The sequence below is a fragment of the Stenella coeruleoalba genome (genome assembly GCF_951394435.1).
Source record: "Stenella coeruleoalba genome assembly, chromosome: 5".
In the NCBI taxonomy this organism is placed as follows: domain Eukaryota; kingdom Metazoa; phylum Chordata; class Mammalia; order Artiodactyla; family Delphinidae; genus Stenella; species Stenella coeruleoalba.
In genome coordinates, this window is record NC_137150.1 from 94,478,697 (window position 1) to 94,500,288 (window position 21,592).

The following is a 21,592-nucleotide window of genomic DNA, read 5'->3' on the forward strand; positions in this document are numbered from 1 at the left end:
ATCATGTTTTTATCTTATCCACTCTACCAACCCCTGCTTTAGTTAATGTATTTAAACCATTTACACTGATTATAATATTGATATCTTATGGCTCTGCCATTTTATTTTTCATTTTCTACTTGTTCTCTTTGTGTTGGTTCTCTGGTATTTTTTTTACTGCTTTTCTCTGGGTTATTTTAATACAAGGGGGGTAATTTCATAGGACCTAAAGCAATAAACATATATATTCAGTCATGGAGGTACCAATTCTAGTTCTCATTATTACTTTGGGTCCATACATATTTGCATCTGGTATCATTTTCTTTCTATCTGAAGGACACACCTTAAAATTGTTTTGTAGTATGAGTCTGAAGGCAATAAATCCTTTCATCTTTTGCATGTTGAAAAGGTCTTTATTTCTCCTTTTTTTTAATTGAAAGAAAGATTTGCTGGGTAAATAATTCCTTTTTGACTAGCTTTTATTTCCCAGAACTTTAAAGCTGGTGTTCTAGTCTCTCCTTGCTTGCCATCATCCTTTTTATTTCTCTGTTCATAATGTCTTCTTCTCCAACTGCCTATAAAGTTTTCTCTTTATCTCTTGTTTCAAGCAATTAGATTATGATATGTCTCATGTCATTTTCTTCATGTTTCTTTTATTTGGGGAACACTGAGGCCCTTCTATCTGTGAATTTTATCAAATTTGGAAAAATTTCAGTCATTTTTTCTTTAAATATTTTTTCTGTCCCCTGCCTTTCTCAACTTTAGGGACTCTAATACATATAGATTATGCCACTTAAAGTTTTCCTACTGTTAAATGATATTCTGTTCATTATTATCATATTTTCTTACTGTTTTTCTCTTGATAAAATTTCTGTTCCTATGCATTAAGTTCACTAATTCTTCAAAATTTCTAATCTGTCATTAATCCCATTGATACTGGAGAGGTTATCAGGTTCTTGTCTTGTTACAGAAAGAATTCAGAGATGAGATATGGGGGTCAAGAAAGCAAAGTGAGGATTTATTAAGTGATAGTATGCTCTTAAAGGGGCAACAGGCAGACAGGTGAGAAGCTGTCCTGAGTTTCTTTGGCAAGCTGATTATATGGGTGTGAAAATGAATGGATGGAATATTCATTGAGGAGGGAGGGGTTTGGGGTCATATTTCCTCATTTTCATTCCAGCTCCACCTTCCTGAAGGGAGGAAGGATTTTTGTCCTTATTTAGTCTTAATCAGAAGTGTCTTCATAGCATCAGTGCATGATGGGTACTTTTTATCTGCAAGGCTACTTGTATTGTAATGATGGCATAATGAGCAAAAGGTTACATTCAGACTCCAGAGATTCCCGCCTTTTCCCACCTTTCTTTCTCTGCCTCCAGAACTGCTGTCACTTCAAAATGTATGGTTTCCTGTCAGTCTGGAGGTTCCTGCTTTTCTTTGTCTGCCCAAGGACCTCACTGTTCACAAGATGTATGGTTTCCTGCCACCTGGCCTGTGCCCCCCTTTCTCTGCTCATATCTAGTTATCTGCCTGCTCTAACATCATCTAGTATATTTTTCTATATCAGGAATTTTAGTTTTCATATCTAGAAATTTTATTTTTAAATACTTCTCGTAACTCTCCTTAACATTTTTAACATATGAATACAGTTATAATAACTCTTAATTTTTCTGTCTGCTAAAGCTAACATTTTTGCCGCCATGGGTCTGTTTTTTGTTTTGTTTTGTTTTTTTTCATGGGTCTGTTTTAATTGACTGTTTCTTCACATGTCTAGTAACTTTTTATAGGGTACCATATATTGTAAATTTATTTTTTAGATGGTGGATATTTTACATTTATATAAATATTTTGATCTTTGTTCTGGGATAAAGTTGGGTTTCTTGGAAATAGTTTGATCCTTTCACTCCATCTTTAAAATTTTTAAATGGGATTGGAACAGTGCTCAGATTAGTACTAATCATTCCCCTCTACTGAGGCATTTCTATTTTGTGTACCCTATTCAATTTTCCCTAATGTATGAAGCTTTCCAGTTTTCCTAGCAGGATAACACTATTCCTATCATTGTACACACACATCAAGGAACGTTACTTTTAATCCCTTTGTGTGTTTCTTTTCCCAGCCTCAGGTAGTTCCTTCACACAGATGTATAACATTAGTACTGGGTTGAATACTTGAGGAGAACCTTCTGTTGACCTCTGGAATTCTCTCTCTGTGTAGCTCCTTCCTGTATTGTACTCTGTTTTTCAAACTCGAGACATCTTGGTCTGATTGGACTCTTAGCTCCATCTCCTCAGGGAATTTTCAGGCTCTGCCTAAATACTCTCTCTCTCTCTCTCTCTCTCTCTCTCTCTCTCTCTCTCTCTCTCTCTCTCTCTCTCGATTGTGGCCTGAAAACTTGTTCAGTGGAGTAAAGCTCAGACAATCCTGATGCTCACCTCACTTTTTTAATGCTAATCAAGGATCAATGTCCTCCATTGATTGCTGTCTTGAAAACAACTGGTTTACATATTTTGTCCTGCTTTTGGCTATTTCAGGTAGAAAGGTGAATCTCATCTCTATTACTCCAATTTCTTGGGAACAGAAGTTGGTGGTGGGACTTCCCTGGTGGCACAGTGGTTAAGAATCTGCCTGCCAATGCAGGGGACACAGGTTCGATCCTTGGTCCAAGAGGATCCCACATGCCACGGAGCAACTGAGCCTACATGCCACAACTACACACGCCACAACTACTGAGCCCACGCACCACAACTACTGAAGCTTGCACCTTCTAGGGCCTGCAGGCTGCAATGAAGAGTAGCCCCCGCTTGCCACGACTAGAGAAAGCCTGCATGCAGCAACAAAGACCCAATGCAGCCAAAAAATTTAAAAAAATTTAAGAAGTTAATGTTAAGTTTATAAGGCTAGAAGAAGTGCATGCTTGTTTGTTATAATTTCCCTGTATTTTTCTGTTATTTTTGTGAATTCCATGCTATTTTGCAATGTCATTAAAGTAATAAACCATCTTGAGTTAGAAGATAGAGCTTGGATGCTCATGTCTGCATTACAACAGTTGGTAGGACTAATAAAACAAGAATCATCAAAACAACATCATGTTGTCATTGCTTAATAACTGATGGGACCATGACAGCATCTCAGACACTAGAAAACATGAATATTCATTCCAATTACTTTGAATCACATTGTGACATCAGAAAGAAGCCTCAAGGGTATGCTCTTTCCAGTCTTTTGACTTCAGGGTAGACAGTAATGTCAAAACATTAACATATTGTGATAGGAAGCTCACCTGCTTCTTTCTCCCTTTGAAATTGTTATCAGGTTTTGGAAAGGGCTGTAGTCATCACACTCAAGATTTGGATACTGAACTTGTGAACAGAATATTAGCAAACAAACTAAAGAAACCAATAAGCAGTCAGCAAGTTCAGAAGCTGTTACATTGGACTACTGTTAAGGTCAACTACTGTTTCATTAAGAGAATTTTTCACTAGGATATTAAAAATTTTTCAAAGAGTTCTCTTCTTAAAGTGGACAAGCAGTTCACCTTCATAAGGAGATATGAGAAAATACAGAGTTTTCCTCTTTGAGTCTGTCTGCCTCCATCTGTTTCCCTGTGTCTGTCTTTCTCTTTCTGAATAGCCTAGTTCAGTTTTAGTAGCATTTGTGGGGGGAGAAGGATTGATATACAAATAAGTTACCTACATCGTTCATAACAAAACTTAGTAGGCTTTTCTTCCGATAGCAAACCAAATATTTAATTAAAATGATAGAATTTTTATTCTTAATGACTACAAAGATATATACCTCTCTGTGTTAGGTGGAATAATGGTCCACCAAATAGATCTGTACACTAATCTCCATAACCAGAGATTATACTACTGGCAAAAGTGACTTGGCTGATGTGATTAAGTTATGGAATTTGAGATGGGTAGATTATCCTGGATTATCTGGTAGAGCCCAATGTAATCACAAGAGTCCATTTAAGGGAACAGATGAAATCAGGAGAGCCGGAGTCCGAGAAGGAGATGTGACAATGGCAGCAGAACTTGGAATAATACAAATACTGGAAGAAGAGGCCACAAGACAAAAATGTAGGCAGCCCTTAGAAGCTGGAAAAGGAGAGAAATGAATTTTCCCCTAGAATCTCCAGAGGGAAGGCAATGCTGCAAGCACCTTGAGTTTAGCCAGGTGAGACTGATTTTAGATTTTTGACCTCCAGAACTGCAAAAAAATAAATGTGGGGACTTCCCTGGCAGTCCAGTGGTTAAGACTTTGCTTTCCAATGCAGAGGGTGTCGGTTCGATCCCTGGTCGGGGAGTTAAGATCCCACATACCTCATGGCCAAGAAACAGAAACATAAAAAACAGAAGCAATACTGTAGCAAATTCAATAAAGACTTTTAAAAAATGCTCCTCAAAAAAAAAAAACTTTAAAAACAAAACAAAACAAACAAAAAAACATAAAGGTATGTTATTTTAAATCCCTACATTGTGTTAATTTGGTACAGCAGCAACAGAAATTAACATAGTCTTTAATGAAGCAGAACTTTTTACTCTGCCTTACAGTTATCTGTGTAAAATAGTTTTTCTCCAATATGCTATAAGCTTTTGGAGGTTAGGTATGTTCTTTAACATAGTGCCTTCTTTCATGTGTGTTCTAAATATAAAGTAATCTCACCACCAATCAGATCCATACAATGAAAGGTACCCAATAAATAACAATCCTAATGACTGTAGAACATAATAAGTGAGTCTATATTCAGTACTAGGCATTAACTTTCTGGGATTTTCTGAACTTATCTTTCTAGAACTTTGGCTTTGGATTGGACCTATTGTCTTAAGCAAAAAACAAACAAAAAAATCAAAAAACAAAAAAAAATCCATTGAAAATGTTACATACCCATGGCAGGATATCACTATTTAGGTGACTTTAATGGGAAGATGTAAATATTACGGGTTTTTTCCCATACCTTTGCAGTATTAGAAGTCAGAAATGAAGGTTTGTCTTTTCCTTGTGGAACTACACTGTGTGGACACTCTCCTGTAATATTCAGGAAACCTAGTGAGGGGATGGTGAGAAATCTTCATATCTATCTTTGGGGGAGAGGCAAAAACAAACAAGTCACATTGAGAATGAGATGGGATAGTGAGATTCCTGTGATTATGCCCTGTAAAAAAACTCAATTAAAAATGGAAAACTCATGGTTGGGAGAATTCTCCATTGGACTCTCCTGTTTCTGCATGTTTTATAAGCTAAGACAATGAAAACCTTTGTTTCATAGTAACTTTTCAAGGATGTTTGTAAACAGCCTTGGACAATACTGTCTCCCTCCAGAGAAAAAGCATGTCTATTTGGTATTCAAAATATCCTGACATCAGGGCAAGGTTTGGGCAGGTTTTTGTGCAGCCATTTATAAAAGGTTGGGGTTTCCTACATGTGCACGGTGTACCTTTGTGTTCCACGTTATCCCTGTGAGATCTGGGGGAGGGGGGGACAAGGAGAATTGGCATGAACATGAAGCTCATGCTGCTTGCTATGGAGTGAGTAATAAAGTCTATTTTCTCTGACCCAGGAGTTCATGTGCTCTGCCAACATCCATGAAACTATGGCTGGCTAATTTGTTAGCGTCCTAAGTAGAGAAAATCTCAGATCCTATGCATTCAACTGAGTTTCTAACATTCGACTGAGTTGTTTCTTCATTGGTAAATTGAGGATTCCACAATCATTGATTTCATTTAGATTTGTAATTTCATGCTTATATACTATGAGACAAATTGAATAAACATGCAAACTGACTCATTAATTCTCAAAATGTGTCCCTAGACCATTTCTGAGAGAATCTCCAAGTGTATCTGTTAAATACACACACACACACACACACCTCTGGGTCACACAGCACACTTATTGTAACAGAGGGAGTAGGGTACAGGGATCTATGGTTTAAAAAATATCCTCAGGCAATTCTAGAGTACTCTAATGTTTGTAAGCCACTAAACTATGGAATATAAACAGAAGATAAGTAATGTATGGCAACACAGTTCCCTTTCTAGTTGTTAAATGTGGTTCACTGGGAAGCATTTCTTGGACAGATTTGTTTAGAAAAAAATAGATTAGTGAGAAGGTATTATCAGCTCTCTAACTCTGTCAAAACAAACACTAGGCTTCACAATTAGAATTATTTCAAGTTCTAAGTAGTCTATGATAATACTGTTATCACTTTATATTTTTAGGTTTGCAAGTTCACCGCTTTAAAGGTTGATTTTAGCACTTAGGGAGGTTTTTTTTTTTGTCATTGTTTATTCCATCTGCAGTGGGCACAGGTTTCTACCCATCAGTGTTGCTGACTTGTCTATTTGACTTACAGGCTCAAAAAATAACATTTCAGCAACAGGGATATGTAAGTGATGGACATCAGTATTCTCTGTAAATCAATCACTCAGTTATCCTTTTTATTGATAACAAAATTGGAACTATAAAGTTACTGCAATAGAGTAGAAAGAGTGTGGCTATGGATTAAATCCTGCCTGTTTCTCTTCTTGGTTCTGAGAGCTTAAACAAATAACAAAATATTTGAGTCCAGAATTATATAAAATAATCATAATTAAAATATATAACTTATAGGGCCTACCTGTTTCATAGTCCTCAACAAGCATGATTCTCATTTTAATGGACTATGCAGTAAAGTTCATACATGTTAAAAATGACATTAAAAATTACTAAATTATTACAAAATCTACACCTTGAACAATATTTTAAAGAAACATATACCTAAATTTACACAATTAGACATCATCATCATGAATATTAATTCATATCACTATATGGAAAATGGAACACAAAACTTCACATGTATACAGACACACATTCAAAGATTATTTTTAGGTCTAATTTCCTCCCAAGGTTAATTTCAAGATAAAAATTATCCAGGACTTTTTAGATGGATATAACTTCAACCAATTTGGTAATCCTGCTCCACCTGCAAAGCTTTTCAAAATCATTACCTTTAAGTTCTAAAATGGGAGTTATTTTACTGCCTTGCATTTTTCTTACTCTGCCTTGGACAAATTATGCCTAGGTTTTTGCTACTATATGCAATGTTTTCTGTTTCTATAAATCTCAAGCTCAGAAAGTCTTAAGGGAGACAAAACTCCTAAATAATCTATTTCTAAAAATTTTGAAGAGCTTAAAGGAATGGATTCAGTGTAATAATTTATTGATGGATTTATAATCTTTCCTGTCTCTGTGAACATCTTAATTTAGAATGTTAAACATTTATTAAAATGTTTATGTGCCTCTCCAACAAGTTCACTAAAAATAACTATTTTTCTTTAAAAAAGAAGGTACCATGTTACAAATCTGTAATCAATCCATGAGGTAATGATACAACTTCACTTTCACATGTAAAGTTCTGTCTCAGATAACCAGGAAATATGCATTGTACATTCTGTGCTCCATAGATACAAGTGTATAGGTACTATGTCCAGTAGGATTAGTTTGGAAGAAGGGAAGAGAGAGAGAGAGAGAGACGAGAGAAAGAAAAGGAAGGAAGGAAGAAAGGAAGGAAGGGAGGAAGGAAGGGAAAAGGAAAGAAGGAAAGCTCTAGTAAAGGGCTTAAACAAGATTCCAGTTTAGTTAATCTCTCACATTAAAAGAGATTCAGAGGTCTGTGTCTCTTTGTTGATGGGGGTGCTCCATACTGTCTGGTCCTACTTGCTTTCATCTCTCTATTCTGCCATCTTCTGCTTGTGTCTTATACCTCATGTTGGTACGATGTGTCATTACATCAAGAAAGGAGAAAGAGCTTTTCCTTTGTCAAGGAAACTTTCCTTAATGCCACGTTAAATTTCTGCTTATTTTTATTGGTGGAATTTAGACTCATGGACACACCTAGTTGCAAAGTAGTGGGAGGGCAGAATAGTGACTTTTATTTTAGATAACAGTGTGGCCCACTAATAAGGAATTTGTAACTACTGAGGAAGGAAATAGTTAATATAGAATGTGTGCATTAAAACCTCTCCTATAAATGTTAAATGAAAATATTTGAAGGAGAAAGAAAAGGAGGTAATATACACATATTTTCTTGTGGAGAATCTTTTAATATTTTGAGGAATTTCTTTAAGAAGTATCTTTCTAACTGCTGGAAATTTTATTTGTCTGCTGGAAGAAGTACCTATCTCATTTAAAAGCAGACAACAATAATAAAAAGCCCTTTGAAAAGGCTTAAATTTCCCATTTCTTGGAAGAGGAAATGTAGCCTGTCACCAACAGATTAATATATTACTGACATTATCTGGAATAAAATGTTTGTTATCACTTTAGCTAAATATTCAGATGTGAAAACCTAAACAGTATATTATCTAGGAAAATAAATAATAAAACTACTGTGTTTCTTGACCTAAACTTGACTCTGAGATAATCTACTTTAACTCATTTTATAAAGGAGGGAAATGAGGAAGTAACAGTACAACTCCATACAAAAATCCTGGTCTCCTGAAACTGATAACAACTTTTTTTTTCCCATGTTAAATGTTTAGTAGAGGTGGTTTCATAGCCTCTTTTACCTAATATTTCTCTCTCCTCTCCCCATCTCCTCCCGTTACCTTCTCTGCCTCCTCTCTCTCTCTCTCTCTAATGCTATGTATTTTATTTCTGGTAAATATCATATAAAGGAATAGAGATATTCCTCTTCTGATATTCAGTTCAAACATTATTGATCAAATAAAGAATATGCCAGGCGACAATATACTCTAAAGAAACTTCAGAAAGCAAAATAATTTGGAATAACATATGGAATTTATAATCTACATTTTATTTTATTGAATGAAAATCAGTGAAAAAGGTTTATGTGCTAGTAATAGAGACCTAAATTCGCAGTTGATTAAAATATTGATGTTTATTTTTCCCCCCTGTAAAATGAAGTCAGGATGTCTTAGATCAGGGGTGGTACAGGGGTTCTACAATGTCAAGAGTGTCCCAGCATCCTTCTTCCTCTTTTCCTTCCCAGCTATAGCATGTGTGTATTTCTGTACAGTGTCCTCATATTTGCTTTAGATTAAGTTCCATCCCGTCCCATCATATTCTCATTGAAAGTAGAGGAAGATGGACTAGGCACAGACAAAAAGGAATTTGCTGGTTGAATCAACCCAAATTCAGGAAGCTTTGGTGGAAGTCCCGTTGCATCACTTTTGATCATGTAACTTGAGCCAAAGCATTAGTCACATGCCTACCCCATCTTAAAGAGAGGCTTAGAAATCTACTTTTTCAGTTTGTTACATCACTTTTCATGAAAGCTGTGTTTTATCTTTAAGTGTGAAGAGGAGATTGGGCACTGAGATTATGACTAAGAGGTTCAGCCACAGTACCAGTTCACAAAAACCTCCAAGAAATATGTGCTGTTGATAGCAGCCCAGAATTTGCAAGGCTAAGATGGCTCCATAACCCTAATAAAGCTGCCTGGAAATGGTCAGTCTCTTCTTCCTCAGTGGGGATTTAAGCCCACCTCGACATTTGCAGCTTTGTGTAGAAAGCAGTGAGATAGTACTAAAAAGGAAACATCTATCAAGGAACTGGAAGATTGTTCTCCTGGAGAATTTCTCTATTAACCTTTCTAGAGAAATAAATACTGAAACCAATTACCTCCTTCTGAGTAAAGAATAGAAAAGAATATTGTTTTTACAGGAAAGAAAATTGCCTAAGACACTGGAATACATTACCCATTTTCATGAGATATGTCAGGTTCAGCTGAACTTTTCTGTGCAGTCCCGAATCTTAATTCCAAACCACAATCTTCTCTGGTGATTTGTCTACTGATAACTATTAATGACAATCAGAATTCCTTCTTGAAAACAATTTTCAGTAAATTTGAAAAACAATTTTCAATAAATTTTCTTTACTAGAATCAGACTCTAATGAATATGATACTCAATGTTTCCATGGAAACAGTTTTCAAAATGAGACCTGATTGTGATCATAGCTTACTAACAGGACCACTGAACTTTTTTAAATGGCTTTCCTAATTCTAACAGTATTCACAGAATAAAGAAACTGTTAAATACACATTGGTATTTACAATGTTTCTGTATTTAAATGTCCAGAAAAATACAAAAATTCACATGTGGATTATTTTAAAAGGAAATGTTAAGTCAATATTTACTTGTTCTTATGTCTGATTACAGATGACATAGTAGGTTTTTTAACTAAAGTATAGTTGATTTACAATATTGTGTTAGTTTCACATGTACAGCATGATTTGGGTTTTTTTTGCAGATTATAACAGCAGGTTTTTAAATACATTAAGAATCACAAATTCAATATGATATCACCCATGTTTTTTTTAAGATAAAAATCCATATTTAAACATCAGTGGTAAATCACTCACCTTTTCACAGTAATCAGAGAGAAAGAGAACATAAAATGTATTTTAACCTGTGCCACAAGGATGAAGTAAATAAAATTTGGGGATATAGGCAGTTATTGTCATCTCTTCATTTGTTTATGAATTATTTATTCACAGGACACACATTTTTATTCAATATCTAATATGAACTGGGTCTCTTAGTCATTCATTGTACTAGGTTAAGGAAAACATTTATGGTCAAAATCTGCAGTATCTGTTTACTTATCTTTCTTCACAAGAAACTTACTATCTCCATTACTTCCTTTCCCTCTAGCAGCAAACTAAAAGAATAGCATGAGATGACACATAGTGCTAAATTGAATATAGTCTAGTGTAAGCATTCATGATATGACCAATTTAGTGCTTTGGACAGTTAAGATAGGGAGGTCAATAGGAACTGAAATTACTTGGAAGTTGATAGATGTATTGAAGTTGATAGATTTTAAATGGCTTTAGAGGATTGCAAAGGTTAGGATGGGCCAAGAGAAGGGAGATCACTTTAATTAGGAGAGCAATAAATTAGCAATGTGACCAGTCCTCATTTGTTAGGAAAAAAGTGGTTGAAAATAAAATTCAAGGTTGCTCTTATGCTAGTACTTGTATAAACATGAAACCTGGACAAAGGAAAAAGTATAAAGTAGGTGATTTATTTGTAGTAAGATCCTTTTTAATAAGCCATTCAATACCTATTCAATACCTCATTTTAATATGAACAGTAGGATAGGTCAGGCTTGGTTGAATTACAAACATAAAGGGGATGGCAATTACCAAAGTCAGAAAGCTTGTCAGTTTAAGCTTAGAGAGTCATGTACACAATTAAAACTGAGGGCAGAATCTGTGGTAGTGAGTCAGGTGACTATAAACCTATATCCAGAAGTGGACACAAGATGAGAATATCAGCTCACATGGCTCGAATCCCTGGAGCTCCAGTTATTAGATAAGGGTTTCATTGTGTAGGTATCTTGACTGACATTAACTGTACTGAGGTCTGGGGCAGTAAACTTGAAAATTCTCCTCCTTCTAGAATCCAAGTTATTCCTAATATATCCCCCCACCTTTACAAAGCTAAAATGGATAAATGTTCCTGCATGACTAAGAGCTAATAAAAGTAAGTTTCTATGAAATTTTAAGTTTTAGCATTACCATGTTCTGTATATAGAGCTCTTAAAATAACAGTAGGTACAGTATATTGTTTGTTAGTAAATATATTTATATGTCACTTAGAATTCAAATCTCATAGACATGTTGTATGATAATTCTATACAAATAATTTATTAACTCTGATATTCAAACTCATTTGTGGTATGTTGAAGAGTACACAGGGCCTCACTGGAGGACATTAAATTGATATCATGCACAGCTGCACAGAAGACAGAGATATTTCTGTTAGACAGCCAGAGATATTTCTGTTAGACAAGCCAGAATACCTGTAAAAGACATATTTCTACTTAAATGCATATGGCCTATTCCTGCCTATATGTGTTACACCTTTAACAATTACTTAACAAAGGTAATGAAAATAATTTTATGTGTGTGTGTAAAATGGGGACCATAGAAAAAGATACCTTTACAGATCATTCAGTGTAATCCAGCCCGCTCAATTTTAAAGTAAAAAGACTGACCCAGAGAACAAATGAGAAGTTCAGCTCAGCTTGAGTAAAAATGGTATATTTGTTAATGAGAATAAGTTTGGATAAAACAAGCACAAAATTTTGGACTTGATCCAATAGGTAATGGAGCATCATTGAAAATGGAGCATCACAAATAATAGAACAGGATAGTAACATGATGAAATAGTTTTAAGATAGTTATCTAGGTTGCTATTGCACTTATGAAGTAGGCAAAAATGAGGTAATGATGACTTGAACTATGATGTGAACAGTTGGAGCAGAATGTAAGAGAAAGATCAAAGAGATATTTTTGAGACTGAAATTGACTGGGCTTGGGTCATATTGGACCTATTGGAGTAAATGATATGAAACTTATGACTGAATTCTTGATTTTGAGTATAGAATATAGAATAGTTGCCTTGTCAATTGTAAGACACAGAAAAGAAAAATGGAAAGAGTAGAGTAGAAGAGAAGGTAAAGAGTTCAATTAATGATACCTGGATTTGAGAGTCATGTAGGACATCATGGATAAATGCTGTGAATATAATCAGTTTCACAGACTAAAGACTTATTGAGAGTCAAGATTAAAGTTAGAACTTGGGAAGTTCAATATAGGAGCTGAAAATAAGTGAAAAGACTCAGATTTGTTCTAAAAAGAAGTATATAGGTGAAAACTTCCCAGAGTCAAAGACTCACAATTAGAAGGCCCACAGTTAATGGATGATTAGAGATAGTAGAAAAAGTAAGAGAAAAGAGAATATGTAGAAAATCCTAAAGACTCCACACACACACACACAAAATCTATCAGAACTAACAAACGAATTCAGCAAAGTTTCAGGGTACAAAATCGACATTAAAAAAATCAGTTACATTTCTATACACTAACAACAGACTGTCTGAAAAGCAAGAAAACAATCACAGTTATGAGAGCATCAATAATAATAAAATTCTTACATATAAACTTAACCAAGAAAGATTTGTATGCTAAAAGTCATAAAACACTGATGAAAAAATTATAGAAGACACAAATAAATGGAAAGATAACTTATGTTCATGGACTGGAAGACTTAATATTGTTAAAATGTCCATACTACCCAAAGCTACCTATAGATTCAATGCAATTCCTACCAAAACCCCAATAGCAGTTTTGCAGTAATAGAAAAAGTACTCCTAAATTATTGTGGAACCACAAACAGACCCTGACTAGCCAAAGCTATTTTGAGCAAGAAGAGCAAAACCAGAGGCATTTCATGTCCTGATTTCAAAATATACTATAAAACTACAGTAACCAAAAGAGTGTGGTACCAGCATAAAAAAAGACATAGACAAATAGGACAAAAAAGAGATGCCAGAAATAAACCCAGGCATACATGGTCCACTGATCTTTGACAAGGGTGCCAAGAACACAAAATGAGGAAAGAATAGTCTCTTCATAAATGGTGTTGGAAAACTGGGTATTAACATACAAAAGAATGAAATTGGACCCTTATCTTAGGCCATGTATAAAAATCAACTCAAAATGGATTAAAGATTTAATTGTTAAGATTTGAAACTGTAAAACTCTTAGAAGAAAGCATAAGTAAAATGCTTTGTGATATTGACCTTAGCAGTGATTTCTTGGATATGACATGAAAAGCACAGGCAACAAAGGCAAAAACAGAAAAGTGAGACTATATCAAACTAAAAAGCTTCTGTACAGGAAAGGAAACAACAAAATGAAAGGGCAACTGTGGAATGGGAGAAAATATTTGCAAACCATATATTTGATAAAAGCTTATTATACAAAATACATAAGAAAATCAAAAGTAGGTCTGTTTTTCCTCAAAAAGACTATGTTTTCTCAAATTCCACATTACATTTGTGTAGTAGTTTATATCGTACCCAAAATGGAGAACCAACCAGAGTGTTCTGGAGGAATATACTTATCATAGCTTGTTTACACCTATATTTCCTTTTTCTTAGCCTACAATTTGTATATACAAGTACTGCCTATTGTAATCTACTTTATTGTTTATTTCTATAATTGTACTTCATATTTTGGTAACAGTCCTTTAATATATACTTGCTTTATCTCTATTAAAATATTTTTTTCATATAGGCACAACAACTGAAATTAGATGAAAAAAGATGTCTTATGGGCTATGGAATCCAAAAATGCCTAAATCCTGCCTTTGACTATCCATACATACCCACTCTTACAAGGCCCTTTATAAAATATATGTACAGAGTAGACAAGTGGAAAAAACTAATTCTTATTGGTAGTTGTGGCTTCATGCCAAATTCCACAGGGGTAGCCTGTGCCTACATCTAACTAAAGTTTAACTGACTTATAAATAAAGTATGCCACAGAACCCAAACTATATTTCAGTTCTTATAGCACTTATTTTAAGAAAAAGCAGAACACATCCACTGTTCAGAAGAGTCAGATGATATAATATGATTAATGTAGTACCTAAGGCAAAACTTGATTCCCCATCCCATTTTTTAAAAATTTCTTTTTGTTTGTGGAACAGAATAAAAAGATTATTTCTAAGGAAGTATGTTTGTCTCATGTAAGAACCTAAAGAAAATGTGCGAAAATAACTATAAATTCAAAAAAAAATTGTTCTAGAGCAGCCTCTTACAAAAGAATAAAGTTGTGTACCAATGCCATAGCATGTACAAAACTTAATTTAAAATGGATTATAGACTTAAATGTAAGAGCTAAAATTATAAAACTCATAGAAGAAAACACCAGACTGAATCTCAATTATCATGAGTCAGGCAACAGTTTCTTAGATATGACACCAAAAGCTTAAGCAACAAAAGAAAAAAATAGGTAAATTGGGCTTTATCAAAATTAAAAATCATTCATGCTTCAAAAGACAGCATCAGAAACGTAAAAAAACAATCCAGGTAATTAGGATTTTCAGCTCCACATGTAAGGAGCTTCTGCTGTCACTCCATCCTACCAATAAGTAAAATGCTGAACAGACTAAAAAATCGACAACTCTCCTTGGATCTGTAAGAGAGTGGAACACAGGAAAACTGATGTCCCAAATATTGGAGAGACAGACAGATGAATAAAAGGAGTCTCAGCTTACGCGAGGAGCAGAGACACAGAAGCAGAAACATCAGGGAACCAGCAACGCAGGAGTAAGGAACCATAAAATGATTCACTTCGTTATAAAGCAGAAACTAACACACTATTGTAAAGCAATAATACTCCAATAAAGATGTTTACAAAAATAAATGTAATTGTTGAATTGCTGGAGTCTCAGTGTTAACAAGTCTGAGAGTTAAAATTACCAGGGGAACCTACTCATAGATGGCCCCCATGATATTGTAAAACTTACCACCAGGAAACTGATCAAGTTTCCATAGTATATATCAGAAAAAAAAAACTGCTTCAGGCAGGGAAAGGGGAAAAGGAGCCATTTTAAATACCCCAGAGCACTCTGTTCTTCTTAACAGTTCTTCCCTCAGGGAAAACTAGTTAACCAGTGCCTAACTTGTTGGGGTATCATTAGAGCTTCACTCTACTGAGGAAGGGAAACATCCAGCTCAAACCTACTCTACCAACCTATCCCACCCGAGGAGGGAAGAAAAAAAATACTGAAAAACTCTTTTGAAGTTCACAGTCCACAGGCATAGGTTCACTAAAAGACTGAAAACTAATATTAGGTCTATAGATTGGTTTCCCTCCCTTTACATCTCACCACCACATTTCTAAAGGCCTAGTTACAGCAGTTCTTTTTACTCAGTACACCATGTCTGGCTATCAAGACAAAAGTTAAAAGGCACACCAAAGTGCAAAAACCTCAATTTTAATAGAGAGAGCAAGTATCAGAACCGGACATAGCAGGAATGTTGGAATTATAAGACCAGAAATTTAAAACAACTATGATTAATATGCTAAGTGTTCTGATGGATAAATTAGACAGCATGCAAAAACAGATGGGCAATAAAAGCAGAGAGATGGAAATCCTAAGAAAGAACCAGAAAGAAATGCTAAATATTAAAAAAATACTGAAACAGAAATGAAGATGCTTGATGGGCTTTTTTAGTAGACTGAGTGCAGCTGAGGAAAGAATCTTTGAGCTAGAGATATATCAATAGAATCACTGGAAAGCAAAGAAAACAAAGATTAAAAAAAAAAGAAAGAAAAAGACGACAGCATATCCAAGGGTCTCTGCAAAAGGTGCAACATATGCATAATGATAAGACCAGAAAGGGAAGAAAGAGGGAAAGAAATGGAAGAAATATTTGAAATAATGACTGAGAATTTACCCTAAATCAATGTCAGACCCCAAATCACAGACTCAAGAAACAGAGAATACCAAGCAGGATAAATGCAAATAAATAAATAATCTACACCAAAGCATATTATTTCGAACTACAGAAAATCAAAGATAGAGTCCTGAGAGAAACCAGAGGAATAAAACACCTTACATATAAAGGAACAAGATAAGAATTACATCCAATGTCTCCTCAGAAACCATGCAGGCAGGAAGAAAGTAGAGTGAAATATTTAAACTGTTCAGAGAAAAATACTTCACCAAACTGGAATTGTGTACATTACAAAATTTTGCATCAAACGTAAAGGAGAAATATTTTCTTACAAATAAACACTGAGGGAATTTGTTGCCAGCAGACCTGACTTACAAGTAACATAAAAAGAAGTTCTTTCAGAACAATGTAGAAGAAATGGATATATCCCTAGACATATACAGTTTACCAAGACTGAATCATGAAGAAATAAAAAATCTGAATAGGCAAATAATGAGTAAGGATCACTAATCAAAACCCCCCCTACAGAATACTACTGAACTCAGTTCGATAGGACCCTAAAAGAATCATATACCATAATCAAGTGGGATTAATCACTGGAATTTACAAATGTGCAAAATGCATAATCAATATGATACATCACATTAAAAGAATGAAAGATAAAATCATATTATTATCTCAATGGATGCAGAAAAAGCATTTGACAATACTCTTTCATGAAAAAATTCTCAATAAATTGAGTACAGAAGGACTGTACCTCAATATAATACAGGCCATTTATAACAAGCCCACTGTCAACATTATACTCAATGATAAAAAGCTGAAAACTGTTCTCCTAAGATCAGGGACAAGGGTGTGCCCACTCTCACTAATCCTATTTAACAGTACTGGCAGCCCTAGCCAGAGCAACAAGTCAAAATAAATAATAAGTAAGTAAATAATAAATAGATATAAATTGGAATGGAAGAAGTAAAATTGTCTCTTTTTGCAGATAATAAGATTTTATATATAAAATATCCTAAAGATTCCACCAAAAACTTAAAACTATTAAACACATTGAGTAAAATTGCAGAAATAAAAATCAACATAAAAAAATCTGTTGCACTGGGGGCAGAGATCAAGATGACAGAATAGAAGGACATGGAGCTCACTTCCCTCAGCAAACACATCAAAAATACTTCTACATGTGAAAATAATTCTCACAGAAAACTAACTGAAAGCTGGCAAAAGATATCTTATACAACCAAAGAAAGATCCCCACCTAAAGAATTGGGGTGGGACCTGCATCCCTGGGAGGGAGCTGTGAAAGAGGAAAGATTCCCTCACCCTGGGAACCCCCTTTGCTGACCAGGAGGTCCACCAAGGCAGAAAGGGAGCTGAAGTGGCCTGGATTTTGCTCGAGAGAAATGTACAGGTGCTGGCTTGCTAACAATCAGGGCAGAGACTGGTACCGAGAGCTGCCATACCACCACATTTCCCAGCCCATAACTTGTGCCTGCTAGTACCTGCAGTGGCCAGGTGCTGAAACTTGGGTTTCAGCACACAGACTCTGGGAGAGGACACAGTTTAGCTGCTTAGCAACAGCCCAAAGGACCTGGAGTGTGGTCTGGGCCACCACTGTTAAAGTGTGCAAGATGGGGCACAGGTCCACCACAGAAGACCCATCATCAGTGCACACAGGGTGGGGTGTGGGTCTGCCATAACACCCCCGGCTGTCAGCATGCTCATGGCAGGGTGCAGCTCTAGCAGGGTCAGGCTTTGTGACCATGCACAGGCTGGAGGCAGGGCTGACATCAGAGCCAATTATCAGCTCTTCCTCAGCAGGGACAGGTCCCGCGGCCGGTCTAGCATCAGTAGACTATTGGCACACACAGCAGGTGGTGAGCAGCATCACAGACTCGCATTCCTGGTGGACAGCCCTGGGGAGGAATACAAAGCAGCTCCTTTCCCAGTGTAAATGCTCCAGTCCTGCCTACCTCACAACTGGGGAGCAGAACCTACCCTGCAACAAGGCTGTGACAGCCAAAGAGCAAAGATGAGGACCTGCCCAACATCCAGTGCAGGCTATGGTCACCATAACACCAAACACACCCCCAATCAAGGGGACAATCAGTGGCCAGCATACTCTGAGGAAAGACATGGCAAGCATCTGTACCAAAAACATCTCTCGCACCAAAAATAATGGACTCACACAGTCAACACAGGGATACTTCCACATAAAAACAGCCCTACAAGACTACAGTAGATAACTGTCTCCTAAATTCATAGAGACAGAGAAATGTAAGCAAAATGAAGAAGAGGAAATACTCTCAATTTAAAGAACAAGAGAAATCCCCCAAAAGAATAATGAAACAGACCTCTCCAATCTATCAGAGTCAGAGTTCAAAAAGGAGGTAATAGGGCTTCCCTGGTGGTGCAGTGGTTGAGAGTCCGCCTGCCGATGCAGGGGACACGGGTTCATGCCCCAGTCTGGGAAGATCCCACATGCCGTGGAGCAGCTGGGCCAGTGAGCCATGGCCGCTGAGCCTGCACGTCTGGAGCCTGTGCTCCACAACGGGAGAGGCCACAACAGTGAGAGGCCTGCATACCGCAAAAAAAAAAAAAAAAAAAAAAAAAAAAAAAAAAAGAAAAGGAGGTAATAAAAATGCTAAAGGAATTAAGAAAGATTATCAATAGAAATACAGATCTCTCTAAGAGGAAACTATAAAGAGGAACCAATCAAAATTAGACAACTCAATTGCTGAGATAAAAACCAACCAGCTAAAGGAAATGAATAGCAGACTAAATAATGCAGAACAGCAAGTAAGTGATCTGGAAGATAGAATAATGGAAGTCACCCAGTCAGAACATGAGACAGAAAGACAAATGAAAAAAAAAAAAAAAATGAAAGCAACATATGACATCTATGGAATAATATAAAGCATGCCAACCTATGCATAATAGGTGTTTCAGAAGGAGAAGAAAGAGAAAGAGAATTGAAAATGTATTTGAAGAAATTATGGTTGAAAACTTCCCAAACCTAAAGAAGGACAGATACCCAGTTATAGAAAGCACAGAGGGCCCCAAACAAGATGAACCCAAACAGACCCACACCAAGACATATCATAATTAAAATGGCAAAAGTTAAACAGAGCATTCTAAAGACAGCAAGAGAAAAAACAGAGTCAGTTATGAGGGAACCCTCATAAGGCAATCAGCTGATTTCTCTACAAGAACTTTGTAGGTCATAAGGGAGTGGCATGAGATAGTCAAAGTCCTGAAAGGGAAAAACCTACAAACCTAGGATATCAACCCAGCAAGGTAATTATTTAGAATAGAAGGAGAAACTAAGAATTTCTCAGAAAAGCAAAAACTAAAAGAATACAGCAATACTAAACCTAACCTGAAAGAAATATTGAAAGTTATTCTCTAAATAGAAAAAAGGAATCAATAGGAAAAGGAGAAAACACAATAGGAAAGGTAAATATATTAAAGGATTGAGGATCACTTAAGCCAGTACAGAGATTAAAAAACAACCAAAAACATTTGTAAAGGCAATTATAACAACAATGAATAGCAAAAGGATAAAAATAAAGATGTAAAATAGGACATCAAAAATCACAAAATGTAGCGGAGGAGAGTTAAAAAAAAGTAGATCTTTTAGAATATGTTTGAACTTATATGACTATTGGTCTAAAGCAAGTAGGTATAGTTATGGGTTAACATACTTGAAAACCAGAGTAACTACAAAACAAAAACATAGAGTAAGAATCACAAAAACCAAAAAGAAAGGAACTGAAGCATACTACAAAAGAAAACCATCAACCTACAAAAGGAAAAACATAAAAGAAGAAAGGAACAAAGAAGAAATACAAAATCAACTGGAAAACAAGGTTTAAAATGGCAATAAATAGTTATCAATAATTACTTTAAATGTCAGTGGACTAAATGCTCTGATCAAAAGACATGGAATGGAAAATTAGATTAAAAAAAAAACCCAAGAACCTACAATATTCTGGCTACAAGAGACTTACTTTCAGGCGAGATACATAGATTAAAAGTGAGGGGGGTGGAAAAAGATGTTTCATGCAAATGAAAATGACAAGAAAATGAGGGTAGCAATACTCATATCAGACAAAATAGACTTTAAGACAAAGACCATAAAGACAGAGAAGGACACTATATAATGATAAAAGGAATTTATTTACAAAACAGAAACAGACTCACAGACATAGAAGACAAATGTATGGTTACCAAAGGAGAAAGCAGGATGCAGGGGATGGATAAATTAAGAATATGGGATTATCAGATACACACTATTATATATAAAATAGAAAAACAACCAGGATTTACTGTATAGCACATGGAACAATATTCAATGTAATAACCTGTAATGGAAAGACTCTGAAAAAAAAAGTAAAAGAATCTGAATCACTTTGCTCTATACCTGAAACTAGTACAATATTGTAAATCAACTACACTTCAATTTAAGAAAATCAGTTTCATTTTTATATATTAACAACAAATTATCTATAAAAGAACTAAATAATCTCATTAACAATAAAATAAAAAACAAAATACTTGGGAATAAATTTAACCAAGGAGGTGAAAGGTCTGTACCTTGAAAACTATAAGACATTGATGAAAGAAATTGAATAAGACAAATAAATGGAAAGATATCCCATGTTATAAATCATAGAATTAATCTTTTTAAAACCTCATGGACATACTACCCAAACTCATCTATAGATTTAATACAATCCCTATCAAATTTCCAATGGCATTTTAAACAGAACTGAAAAAACAATCCTAAAATTAGTTTGGAACCACAAAAGACCTTAAATAGCCAAAGCAATCTTTAGAAAGAACAAAGCTGCAGATGTCATACTTCCTGATTTCAAATTACACTTTAAAGCTATGATACTGTCATAAAAACAGACACATAGACCAATGAAACAGAACTGATAGCTCAGAAATAAGATCACACATATATGGTCAACTATTACTTGACAAGGAAACCAAGCATGTTCAAAAGGAAAATGTCTCTTCAACAAATGGTAGTGGAAAAACTGAATATTAACATGTAAAAGAATAAAACTGGACTCCTATCTCACAAAAATTAACTCAAAATAGATTAAAGACATACATAAAACCTGAAACTGTAAAACCTTCAGAAAGAAATCCTGTAATTTGTGACAACATGAATGAAACTTGAGGATATTATGTTACATGAAATAAGTCATACAGAGAAAGACAAATGTTGTGTAATCTCACCCTTTTGTGGAATATAAACAACAACAAAAAAAACCCCACATAGAAACAGAGTGGATTGTTGGTTGCCAGGGATGGAGGGAAGTGTGCAAGGTTG